This window comes from Oryzias latipes, chromosome 5, assembly GCF_053564925.1.
Source record: "Oryzias latipes strain Hd-rR chromosome 5, Olatipes_Hd-rR_3.1".
Lineage (NCBI taxonomy): Eukaryota > Metazoa > Chordata > Actinopteri > Beloniformes > Adrianichthyidae > Oryzias > Oryzias latipes.
The window spans coordinates 31,046,264-31,060,446 of record NC_136241.1 but is presented as its reverse complement, the minus strand read 5'-3'; the positions used below and the strand labels follow the sequence as shown (position 1 = coordinate 31,060,446).

The window sequence follows — 14,183 nt, the reverse complement described above, 5'->3', positions numbered from 1 at the left end:
CCATCGTTAGGCGCTTGAGCGTGGGAGAGAGACACGGAGGCACACACGAGCGTACCGAGCTCACACACAAGACGGCTAATACAAAACAAAACAAACCTTCACACAAGCACGCAAGCTGTGAACTCCTAATGACGAGCTCAATCTCGTCTTTCTGCCTCATCCAGTTTTAGAAATTAACACACACAAGTGCATACTTTTAAAAAGGGAAAGTTCTGTTGGTTTTATTTCAGCAACGCAGGGTGGGTACACAAAACGCCATCGAGGCATTCTACCCGCCGTCTGTGTGCGTCTCAGAGGCGTACATGCCATGCCTTCTGGGGAAACAATAAAAGCCATTTCATGAGAGAATCCAACTTTTCTTTTCCTCTGAGGAAAGAGCAGGTGAGCCTGTGGGGTTGTGTTTGAATTTTTTTTTCCTCTGAGGAGCTGACAGCGATTGAGGGTGTGGGAGATCGCTGGTGGCTCTGTTAATGGAATGCTGCCAGATGCTTGGAGACGGACAGGGACCTGAGCGTGTTGGTGTGTGTTTGGGATTCAGACATGTGTGGGCAGATGCGCTTCTGTTCTACTTAAAAGGTCTTGCTCACAAAATACATTCAAGTTGTTTCTTAAAGATTTTACAAAGTGTTTTTACAAACAAATCCATAGAATAGACATGTGAACTTTGGAGACAAAACTTTTTTACTTTAATCAAAAGTATTGGGCTCCTGGCCAGATGATATCTGCACTTCAATTTGACACGAGAACATTTTTGAATTAGAATTACTTATGCAAATAACTGCTACAAAAAATAAAAAAGAATTAAATCAGGATGTCAGTGACATCTATAGTTCCAAGGTGTTGAAGCAGCTACAATATAGAGATACGGGATGACCCGATCAGAATTTTTTGGCTCACATCTGATTCCAAGTCATTTGATTTTGTGTAGCTGCCAATATCAAGTCTTGATGCAATACTTTTGTAACACATTAAAAAATGAACAAATTTAATAAAGAGATTGAGGTTTTCCCCTATTTTTATTGTATTAACCTTGTTTTATCATTTCACACTTAAACAGAGCACTTTTGTCGCTTGAAAAAGTAAAAGTAGTGCAACTATCAACTAGAAAATGAGTTAGTAAAAATAGGTGTTAATTAGTCGTATGAGAAAGTTTGGTGACTGTAGTTTTAGGATCTTCATAACTATTAAACATTTTTGATCATTTGTGATTCATATCTCCAAGAAAGATTCTTAAAGATTCAAGATTTGTGTTGTTGCATAAGTACCATGAATATTCATGACTTATATTAGCGCAATCATTCATTAGTTTTGGCTGTTTTTCAGAAATTATGTTTGTTTCTGTATCACTTTTTTTTGGATTTTGCAGTTTGTAGACAGTCCCTTGGCAATCATCTCACTACTGACTGTCAGAAGCATGGAGAGAACCATTCTCTTAAAAAAATTATATACATATACACAATTTCTTCTTTCAAATGCCTTTGAAGGTTGTTGTTTCAGTTAAGACGAAACAAAAGAGACATGCTGAGTTTAAAATGTTAATTAAAAGAGTTATTGAGCCTGGACGACCAATCTGTGAGTAACTGAACTGTGTCTGTGAGCCTACTGCTGCTGTATTCTGCTGCGCTTTATGGCAAATGTGTCTAGTAGAGTGTTGGTCTGTAATAATAAGCTTTAAATTTGTAGTGCTCATCATAATGATGAGAATAAAATAAATATTCAATCCCTGATTGAAAGACCACATTCCATCCAGATAGAGTCTAAAACTCTGACGTGATTTCTGAACACATGATCGGATTGACACACCCCTAGAAGAGTGTAAAATGTATGTCCTTGATTTATTTTTTATTGGCTTTTTAATTGAGTTTGGTAGATTTTCTCAAATCCTTAAACGCAAAAAATCTTCCTTCCGTGATCCACCTCTTCATTGACTCTCTCCTCTGGCACCTGAAGCCACAGCGAGCAGCACAGCGTTATTGTGACATTTAAAGTGAGTCACTTAATCTCCAACTTCACTCTTCATCTCTTCCTCCTCTGGTTCTCCCTCCTGCCCTTGACTCCTCCTGTGTCTAGACCCCTGATGGGTCAAACTACTCCCTGAGGTAATATTATGAAGCGAGCCGTATAGTGCTGACTGATCAACAGTCCTCTGACTTTGCACTGCACTCGAAACTCCTCACATCATCGCACATTTCACCAGGCATGAATCACCGCTATGCTATCTAGCCCACGCTATACTGCTCTGTCCTGTAATGTACTGTTCACCCATCTGCTTTTCACTCTTTCTCATTGACCTTATTAGCAATGACGAGAGGAGAGATAAAGAGACGGAGAGACAGAGCTCGCAGGTGGACAAGGGCCTAATGGGAAAGTGGGGAGTGTGCAAAGATGGGAACACGTGCCCTTCTTTCATACACAGGCAGTGTGGTGGTATGCTCATCTACAGGGTGTGTACTCTGTCATATCCTGTAATAGGTGTATATAAGCTGGTGTAATGGAGGTCAGGAAAGAGGCAGGGGCATAAATCTACCCTGAAGTCTCTGATTAGGGTTATGATACACGCACACACATACAGAAAGCTTTAAGTGTTACTGGCAGAGAATGGGAGCAGAGGCCTGCCTCAACCCGCTGCTTTCTCTGTCTGTTCCTCTTTTTCTAGCACTCTCAGCCTTCTTACATGCTCAAGCCCTCTCCAGCTGAACCCCTGACCTGAGAGTGTGTATGGGGAGACATTCCCACTAGCCTGAGGGACTGAACGAGGGAGGGAGGAGCGCAGATCAGAGAGATAAAGAATGTGTTTGGAAGAGAGTGAAATAAAAGGCCCTCTTTGCCTTTTAATTGGGATGGAGAAGAGGAGAAGGGAAATGGGACTCAACATGTTTCTGATGACTCGGGTGCATATAGATGTGTGTGTGTGTGTGTCTGGCTAAGAGGCTGGCACCCACCTTTGAGTTGGGATGGATTAGCTCACCGCTTGTGTTTATGTGTGTGTCTGATGTGATTGATGAGCTGAGAAGAGTTGGGATGAGTCCTGTTAAAACATGTTGCTTGTTCAGATGTTCCCAAAAAAATGTAGCACTAATAATAATCAGAGCTCAGGGCTCACTGTTCCTTCACACTGTGTGAAGTTCAAACAAGCCTCGCTGAATGCCCAGTGAGCAGCTCACCGCGCTGACTCTCGGGCTTTGTTCACGGGATTGCCACTGTCAGATTCCTCCTGGTCACCGCTTGTCAGAGCGCCAAGCCAGACCACTTCCACTTTCCGCATGTTTCTGTGTGGGAGGTGTGAGTTGTGTACCAAGCGCGTTTATGTGTGCATCTGTGTTTACAGCAGCTTAGTGAGATAATAAGTCTTTATCATGTTATGCCTCATGTGGGAATATTTCCAGCAGTCCCAGAACGCCTGTTCTGTTTCCTCCGCCTTGCATCAGCTCACAGGAACGCTGCTTATTAGGCAAAGAACTGAGGGAATAAGGGTGGGAGGGAGAGTAAGTGAAGGAGGGAGGGAGAGGGGGGGTTTAGGGAAAAAATTGTCTGTACCAGTATCTACGCTCCATCATGCCTCTACTTTCATCTGACTATTGAATTATCTCTCCTGCACTCTGCTTGCTGTCTTTCCCCCTCTGGTTATAGTGGCAGGTTCAGCCCTGGAAAACATTAAAGTCTTCAACCCTGAAATAGAATCCACACAGGTTATTCATATGATCTCTGATAGTTCAATCAATATTTGTGAGGAAGACGAACACTCCACTAGAAGGGAATGAGAGAAGCGGGCGCTCCGACATGTTTTGTAATCAGGATACAGAATTCTGAGAAGCTGCTGCTGACAATGATTGGTCCTGTGGATTTAGTGAGTGCACGCTTGCTATATTATTACCAACTACATCAAAAAAGCTGTTGATTTTATTGTAACTGACGCCCATATGCTGTCATGAGTCCACATAGTCTTATTTACTGACTCAAGGATTTTGCCTGAAAGAATAATGCTACTTTCTGCTTTAAAATGGACATTAATATTTAAAGACGGGCCAAAATTTAGATTACGCATCAATCTCCCACAATGCAATTTGTTATAGTCTTGCGCCAAATTAACTGTGACACGGCCCTGGGGGAATCTGATTTAACCCTGAACCCCTGAACAAACGGGGAGATTTGGGATCTTACTTTTTAGTCTTTGGTCTACGGTAACGTATTTGGTGGTGTTATGTGCGCATAGTCAAAGCAATGAGAAAAAAACCCCAGTATGATCGAGTTTTAAATGCATCAGATGATACTCGAGAGACACAAAGTGATATGTTTTAGACACTCATTATTTTCTACAAATAAATAAAACAGCAAAACTATGGATATTCTAAAGGAATTCAAATAACTTTAGTTTTCAGAAATTTTGCATCAATGTGTGGAGCATATAGTGTCAGTCTGTAGTCATTTACCAACAAAAAATGTTTGCCACATATATAAAAGAAAGGTTTTTTTTAAGGCCACAGAAAATGGGAATCAGAATTTTAGCAAATCCAAAAATCAGAAGGATGTTCGTTTATGATTAAAAATACTGAAGAAATAACAGCTGCAGTCAAAATGATAATTCAATGGAAAACCTGTTTTTAAAGGAGTTGAATTAATAATCCAAACTGGATTTGGATTCTTTTTGCATAAAATTTCATTAGGACTCTTGTGATTTTCTTAAAACATGTTAATGTTGACACAACATATTCTTGTGTTTAAAACCAAACTCCATTCATATTGATAACTACAAGGTTCGGCTAAAAGGCTTATATGTTCCAGACATCCTCAACAATCATCCTGACTTTTATTTAAGAAGGATAATAAAGAAAAGACTAAGAAAGAAGGATGCAAAGGGGTCTCTGCGTGGCATTTCTGACATGCATTAGCTTCAATAAAAGAGGATGAGGTCAGAGCGAAGCTCAAAAAAATAAAACGGCAAACTTTTTGGCAAAAACACAGGCAGACATAAGCCCACACACATGAAAGAAAAATAAGGAAAAAAAAATTCTTTCCAGCAATTCCCTGTCCAAACTAGGTTGCTGTCTCAGCAGCTGCACAATGCTACCAACCACTCATATTTTCAATAATATACCAGATCTGCCAGGCTGACTTCCACACACAGCCTCAACTAGCTGCTAACAGCTCTGCTCCAGGCTACTTTGGCTGGCAGCCTTCGCTTACAGGTTGGCTCCCAGCAGAGGCCTAATGTGAGACGTCTGCGGCGTCTCTGGCTCTGCTCCAGTGTTAACAGGTGAATCCCATTAGCTCATAGACAGATAGTCAGTCAGACAAGAGCCAATATCTACAACTGACGGGCTGGCCGAGTCCCTTCAAAGGGCATTGTCAACCTGGAGGGGCGAGTGTGCAGTTCAGGCCTACAAGTAGGAGCTATAGTGTTCTTTTCAGCAACAGAGGTTGGCTGCTGTTTTATTAGGTTGATTAAAAAAAGATGAAAAAATGTAAAAGAAAAAGCAAAACTTTCCCGAAAGTAAAAACGTTTTGCACTTTTTTTAACTGAAATTTGGAACTTTATGTCCGCTTGCTGTGTTTGTTCAGCACTACTTCCTTGACTTCTCCCTTTGAGTGTATGACTATACGCCCATGCATGTATGAATATTGAGTCTGCTTGGTTGCCTGCAGACCTCAGAAGACAAAGTCCCTGTTTGCAGAGTCCATAAAGATTAGCCTTCCTCGGTCAGGTGGGTTCTGGAGCCATAGGTAAACACACAGCGCATTCCGCACCGATGAGATCGCTCCGTATGTGTGTATGACCGGGGCAAACATACACTCCTGCCTTCACCTCAGCCTTTCCTTTAGAGTGCAGTAAGTGATTTACCAGCCTGCTGCCTGTTCAAAATACTGGAGACACAAAGATACAGACAAATATTTGTAGAAGGAGCGGACTTCATGCACACCTCATTTATCTGAGCCTGGAATCACAGGTTGAGCATTCCTGGAGAAGTAAAACTCAGGCGTGTGGGTGTACGTGCTCTCTCAAACCTTCCTCGAATCATATATGTGAAAAACCCAACAAAAGAACTTTACCTCAACCTTCAGAACTAGACGAGTCGTAGGCCAGTTCACGCAGATATTACTCAGGCTATGCTTAACATAGAAGAACAGAGGTGAGGAGGAATGCAGGGCAAGTAGTGGAGGAACTTTGAAAAAGGCCATGTGCCTTTATTTGGATCTGAAATCAGCTACAGTGCAGCAGAGCAATTAGCAGCTCTGTCCTATGAGAGCTCTTTATTAGAATGACCTTCACTGCAGCGGGGGCGAGAGAAAGAACAGGGAGACATTTTGAAGAAAACACAGGAACAGGTATCAATCAGCAACTGCAATCAATCTTTTTTTTTCCTTTTTAATTAAAGCCTGATGTAACATTCAGTGAGGGTGTGGTGAATGTCACCAAACTGATCCACAATCCTCAACGCACAAAATCAAGCACAGGTTGGTCTTTACAAACCTCTAGATGTTTGTGAAGGTGCACGTAGAAAAAGTGGAATTTCCTTTAGTTAACATATTAATAAGGAAGTGATCCACTCCTTACACTTATTTCCCTTCCCTGTCACTGAACACATTACCCTGTCCCTAAATCTAATTACATGGAACGATTTATATTTTATTAAAAGACAAAATTGTGGAAGAAACGGCAAAGAGAGGCACATTCTATGAAGACGTAAATGTGCCATTGTTGCCTTCAGGAGAGACATAATTTCATTTGTGATCAAAATTTGCATTACAAGGCAGATTAAATGAAAAGATTCAACATTACCTGGAAATGAGCAATAGCAACTTCCAATAAGAAAAGGCTACAATGGATTCAAAAATAGCGGGGCGGAAAAATTAGAAATAAATAAATATCAAAGTGGACATGATATAAATTTGTACATCGGCTTTCAAGTCTGGCAATTTGCATTTCCTATTTAATTAATAGATTGGATCGGAGTAAGTTTAATCAAACATAATTGAATAAGTCCAAAGTAAAACAGGCCAGACTTTAAAGGAGACATGCAGTGAGAATGATAGCATGTCCAGTTCTCAAATTAATTGAATTTTAGTACTTTTGAACTCCGTCTACGCTGTTACAGAGGTAATTAACTCCCATCCCATCCAAAAGTGCTAAAAACAGATGATATCCGCATGCGGATTCAGGTGATCTGCAATTTTCCTTCTCCTCCAAAAGCAAAATAAAAATCAACAGTGCTGCAAACCAATGACAGCTTATAACATATTCTATGTTATTGTTAGTTTTTTGTTCTTCTTACTCTATTCTTTTTACTTTTGTCTTACAGGCCACAGCTAAAATATTAATAATTTCTCAGGCAGTTCTCATTGTATTAAAAAATGTCTCCTTTATAATTTATCAGAGAAAGAAAAATCTTTGTTATAGTGACAAGCATGCTAATTAATGGAAGTAGAAGGAACATTGAGAGAGTTCATACTAATTTGGAACATGCTAATATTAATAGAATAATTTATGGCACAGTATAAATAAATTAATAGAGTAATACATTTGAAAAAGGGATGCCTTCATTTCAATTTAGGAGAAAAAGAGCAAAAAAAGAAAAAGAAATCTGCCTCTTGGACAAGGACATTAATAACGACGCCTTTTTACCAGACCAGAAAAGGAAGAGACAAACTAAACACGGCCTGTTCACTTTTTAAAAAGCATCAATATTTCAGTCTGTTTATGAAAATTGGATGAGCAACACATGTTTTTCATTTCTTGTTAAAGGATTTCTTGAGTGGTAAATTTGTGCAGAATCTCCAGATCCCCCCCCCCCCCCCCCCCCTTTATAAACGAACTCTTCACGTTGGCTTCATGCAAACCAACAGATGTGCGCCAGGCAGTGGGCAAAAGAGGCAGAGAAACAGAGGCAAAGAGGTGGACTGGGTCATTACCATCATTATTACTCCTCATTAAAATACGCCATCAGAAAGACATTTTTCTGAGTGTGTGTGAGGCTGTGCGACAGCGCGCACGTGACTTAGCGTGCACGTGGTTCCATAGTGGTCCTGACGCGCCCGTGTGTGTCCCAATGCAAAAATGACAAAAAAAAAAAAAAGAACAATATAATTGGAGAAATGTACGCAGTAATAATAGGTATTCACAAAATGATAATTCATATTAAACAGGGTGCACAAAGTCAGCCTCATTTGCATGTTTTAGATTATATGCATTTCAAAAGTAATTTCCGCAGGGCATATGAATGACATTAATTCCCGGGCGGGTTCTGCTATAGACCTCAAACTATCAAACACTCAAACATTTAACAGATGAAAAAAGAGGGAGCTGGTGCCTTGGAAAGTGGGAGATCTCAAGGTTAAAGTATCCGAATGGGAAATTTTAAACTTCTTTCTTGGCTTGTTTAAAGTTGCTTTACAGTCAGATGAAGAATTTTATTATTTAGAACATTTTGTAACCCCAAAATTTTGTTTGTTTCTATTGAACTTAATATACGTCTGTGTTTTTTACTTTTCCTCCTGATTCATTTCCACAGCAGCAGCGCCCGAATTGGGCAACTCGTGAGTCATGTGTTTGTGACACTTCAGCTCAAACTGAGAGGAAGAGAGCGTGAATGTCCCACATTATATACCCTAAAACTGGATGAGGGGAAGAGAAAGTGACTGAATGGATGAGAAGAAAGGATGTGGCCTGAGAGGGGACGTGGACAATGGGAGCCGGATAAGGAGACAGAGGGTTCCCTCTCCTCCTCTCATTGCCGAGGAAGACCTCGGGGCAGGAAACTAGCTGGATGAATGTGTGATTCCTGTGGAAAACTGCGGATGGATGGACAGCATTCTTCTCCTATTAGGAAATCTGGTCTGCAGCCACATTATTTTCTCATTATTGCGCATGTGCGTGTCCATCAGATGCTCCTGTTGCGCACACACACAAGATGTTTTCCACCTGTTATCCTCACTAGGTTTGTTGGCCTGAGCACAAAGTCACAGCTTGAGAATAGGGAAAAAGAAAGGGTTGAGGAAAGAAGGCTAAAAGGCTCAGCATGTTTGTGGTTTGTCTTCATCTGTAAACAGAGCTGCTGCTGTGAGTATGTTAGCTTGTCATTATCTCATTAAGAATTGATGGCTTCTGCTCCGAGGATTCAAGCTGTTTTGTTTATAAGCACTCAGCCACTGATGTTGTACAAACATAACAACCACAAAACATACAGATCCAAAAGGGGAGACCCACTCGTATGTATCAAAACCAAAGCTGTTGCTCTCCGTTTAACAAAATGCTCCTGAATGTCTCGTTTTGGTCACACACAAAAAAAAAAAGCTGAACAAACAGGGAGGCCACCATGTCCAAATCTTTGAGAAATTTTTTTCTTTTCAACCTGAAGGTTGAATAGATGTTTGGGAAATACAACTGACATAATTGGATCTTGGGAAACACATTTATTTTCTCGTTTTTCCCAGCCGGTCAAGAAAGATCTGTTCATCCAAGAGGGATGAATTAAAAAAAAGAAAAAAGCAAAGAGGATTAGACTCTGGAGGAGACTAACTCACCCAGACACACAGACCAATTTAACCTAGCAGAGGGTGGTGGTGGCGGTGGTGGGGTGTTATGTATTGAACATGGTCCGTTTGCCTTAACCAAATGACCATCAGGGTGCAGGACTCTCCACTGGTCCACTCAGGGCCATCAATACTCAACTGCTCAGCCTATTCACAAGCAAAGAGCTTTCCTGCAGATGTGGCTCAACACTGGATCAATGTCATGAGCACGGCAGACAAACCGCTGCTAAACAGACCAGTCCCTGCCTCGAGAGAACCAACTCCCCGAGGCTCGGATCGTTCCACTAATGGAGCTCTCCGCTGAGGCCCTCGAGGGCTACCAAACAGGACTCAGAGGATTTGCTCCCTCCTTTCTATCTTTCTGTTGTCTCCTCATTCCTCAATCGTTTCTCCATCGACCTCGTCCTCTTTAGTGAGAAGTGCTGACTGGTGCTCGTGTGTGTATTTATGTATGTCCACAACATCTCTGTTAAAACAGAGGCCTTGTATTTTAGCGAGAGGCTGCAAAGGTCAGTTTGACTGTTCCAAGCAGAAAAAGAGCTGAGGGTATGGAGTGTGTGTGGTGTGTGTGTGTGGTGGGGTGTTCAGCTTCCAACTGAATGCTCCCTCATCGCAGGACTCTTGACGAGTCATTCTTCAGTGCTGTAATTCCACAGAAAATAGACGTGGGTGAAAAAGGAGTTATGGAAAGAACCTGCGTATTTGTCATTTCCGATTGTTTACTTTTTCACGGCAAATTGATTTTTACATCTCCTGTTACTGGAAGCTTTCTGGGCTTCACTGCCAGGTCTGTCTGGCTTTGGCCTCGACTGCCAAAGCCGTCTATGGGCTTTATGACCCTGCACTGGGGAGAACTTTGAAGGCTTTCAACTCACAAGTCATTTCAGTGATACAATAAAGCTTTTGTCCCAAGCACCTTTGTTTTTTTTCCTCCTCTTCTCTCCCTCTGCTTACCTACTCTTTCTGTGCTTCAAATTTCATCTCTCCGTCCCAAATTCTTTCACTGTCAGCCATGAGGCCTGACCTTCTTCTCGTCCATTTCTTTTTTGTTTGCAGAATTCACGAGCTTCTTGCGTTGACTATTACGCATAAAATAGATCTTGTAGGAAGCAGGCCTTGTTGGAAGCACACACCGAAGTCCTCCAGCTGACATTTCAGGCTTTCTGTGGGGCGAACCTGGGTGAAGCTGCTAGAGTTTCTCTGTGGTGGCTGGGCGGCGCACTGTGGTTCTGATCTTCCTGGACTCTGGTAGGACTGAGGTTTGCCTGCAGGGACCTCCAGTGAGCCAGGCAGCAGGCCGGATCCAAACTGAGGCTGGAGCCAGGAATAGCCCTCAGCGCAAAGGGCAGGTCCAATGGTGTGTTTGCAAGGGCAAAACTCAAACAAACAACCTGCAGCATAAATTGAGGGGCCGAGTGAGGTTCAGGCCAGATGCGGCAGAACAGGAGAAACACACACAAACACAGGGAAACACACAGTGTACATGCACGTACAATAAAGCAACGGCTGAAATAGACTTGCGGCGAAAGAAGGGCACCATGTGCCTCCAGACTAAAGTCATACCATTAGCCACATGTGGGGACCTCTGCGTAACACACCGCCCGTCTGTGTATGCTTTGTGCGTGTGTTCTGTAAGCGCTGAGGAGCTCCAACTCCCCTCCATATTCACTAATGAGAGAAAGAGGACAGAAAACCTCTTCTGTAATTACTCCCCAAGGAGCAAGTTTTCAGTGTGACCATGGTGGATGAGTAAACACACACGTACACTATTGTAAAACACCTGAAAAAGCCATGAGGGTGACATTTAAGTATGATCACCTGCGTGTGTGGGAGTAAACAAGAAAGTAATGCCAGGAAAGATGAATCACTCTGGAGGATATAAGGGCATCTGCAAATGAGAACAGTGCCAAAATGTCCCTTTGTCTGTATTTTGGTGAGTCTACACATAAATGTGAGAGTTTTTTTGTTCGAATACATAAACACATTTTATTTCACAATCGGAAACTTTTTAGAACTACTTAACTTTTTTTTTTTGTGGTGACTAATCTAAGACACTAGTTTTGCTTCATTTCCATGTTTTGTGCCCGAAGCATCTTATAGTGTTGTACAGCATTGTGATTTGTCTCGAGCTCGTAACCACGACGGCAATCTTTTGCATCAAACACAACACGAACATATTTAAAAAACCCACTTAAAGCCAGGAAAAGAAGCTGATTTACACACAAAATCAAGCAATCACAGGGACTGACTGAGAGTGAAAAGCTGGGAGGGAAGTCTTTGAGGTGCACACGCACACACACTGCCTGCCCAGTGTTTGTGGTGGCTGAGCACAGCTGGTAACATCTGGATCTATTTTAGACGTGTTTACATTTCTGAAAATGCTGAGAAAAAAAATGAAGAAGAACGACAGAATTTCGAAAAAACACTGCAGGTGCCAAAAAAGTGATAAAAAGGGAGCAAATCCCCCCCCCCCCCCCAAAAAAAAGATTGTTTAAAATCGATCATAGCGAAGTTCGTTTGCTTACATACACACACGCTTCTAAGTGTTGGCCAAATGCAGTAACTGCCATAATCCTGGTCCAACACTAACTGACATCTGGTGTACTAGCTGGCAGACTTCAGCAGTTCAGCTTTTTTTTTTTCTTTTTCTCTTTTGGTCCCTTCGAACCTTCCTTACCGGAGTGGATTGAATAGAAAAAACGGAGACTTGCACATCATCTTGCCTGTGCACCACGTCTCTGGTACTCACAAGCGTTCCTACTCACTCGCCGCCACACACCGCAAAGCAATTTCCTTCAACACACACATACACATGCTAAACAGCTGCATTTCCATTTTGCTTCCCCTAAATGACAAAAACACAAAAACAGTTGGACTTCATTCAGTCTAATCAGACCTGACATCGAGAACAGCTTTGTGCGGTGACGTCAATAATCAAGAGACAAGCACACACACACACACACACACACACACACACACCGAGAGGGGGGAATCCAGAAGATGTAATTTCAGTGATTGGGTGTAATTTACTAGTGTAAGTTGAAACCTGACAGGTCAACTAGAGTGATCCTGAATAGATCAAACTATAAGCATCGGGGTGGGGCACAACACATGCATAAACACACAGGCAGGAGCTGATGTTGTGCGCTTCTCCCAGTGACTCATTTGAAATTTAGATTTAAAAAAAAAAAAGTCTTGGAAGTTGCAAGATGGCAAAGCGCTTGCATTTACGAGAAATCTGAACACATCCCATGGAACGTGTCCATGGGAGCATTGTAATCCACATAGGTATGCCACTTTCCCATGGCCCACGTTAATCCAAACACACACACACACTCGCTCATTATTAAGGTGACCTCGTGCCACAAGAAGGTTTCTGATGGATTTAACATCAAGATTCATTGTTAACTTTTAGGACTTAAAAAGACTTGGAGTGACTCCTGAGAAAAGCAGAGCTCTTAGCCAGGCATAGAGATCACATGACGGCTGGGCCGCAGAAGCACGGACCTCTGGGAAAACGGCCCATTGCCATGGTTTAGATCATAAAGGCCCAGCAGCCAAGCTGTAATGATGCTGTACGGATATATCATATTTAGGGATGAATGCACCCTTTAAGGGCTGAAGTGGATTTTGCTGTGAATACACACATCACAGTCAAGTGTTGGATATAAAAAAAAGAGATAATCGCCATGAAATAAATTAAACCTATTAAGAGGAATGTATGCTCAAGGTGACAGAAGAAATTAATTTGGCTCAACTATTGACACCCATACCTCCACCCCACTATAGGATTTCAACCAAACTAATTACTACGCTCCACTTTCAGAAATAATAAGGAAAGTACTTAATAGGTTAGGATTCGCCCCTGCATTCATATGTCCATTTAACATCCCTGCTTTTATGCCCACACACTCCTGCTTTAATGCAATTTCCTCATCCGTGATTTAAAGTAGAAGAAAGAATTATATTTCAAGAGTTGTCAGGATTAGAATACACAAGCAGTAATATTAAAATACTTCTGCCTGTGTGTGCGGGTGCCAAGTTTTTCTGAGTGGCTTAAGCCGAGGTAAAGATGTTAAAAAACGTTTTTGTTGCAGCTAAGCACAACAGAGGAGCCGCAATGAAAACCGCGGATCTCTGATTAGTCTTTTCTCACTGTAAATTATTTTTTTCCAATTTAATGGTGGTTAGTAGTTAAATTTTTAAACAGATCACATATATAAAAAGAACCCCGAGTGTGCACTCCTACATCTGCATCAGAAGTCTGTTTGTCTATTCAGCTATTCCCTCTAATTATACCAACAGCCAAATGCTAGTATTATCACACTTCAAGCAATTTGTGAAATTAAAATCACTTCTTTTTTTGTTTTTGCAGTTTTAATCCTCCAAATTGGCACAGAATTAACATTTTATCCTCCTTCCCTTAGGCCAACAGGGAAAGTACAAAGTCAAAATGCAGGTTAAGGCAATTTTGTTCATTACGAGTTTGGCAAAAGTTAAGCAAAAGCAAGACTGAAAAAATAAATAAACATTGCTTCTTTTTGTTCATATAACAGCTTTTCTTTCATGAAAATGCAATTAACAATAACAGTGTGGGTGATATTTTTCACCTTGAAAATACACCTCAATCTTTTTTTTTTTCCACAGAGCTGTTA

The 14,183-nt window shown here is 41.5% G+C and overlaps 1 protein-coding gene across 3 annotated transcripts in view; it reads right to left on the bottom strand.

The window, feature by feature from the left end:
- Positions 1-14,183, bottom strand: part of foxp4 (forkhead box P4) — an 86,433-nt gene that overhangs the window by 55,894 nt on the left and 16,356 nt on the right. The window lies entirely within an intron of this gene.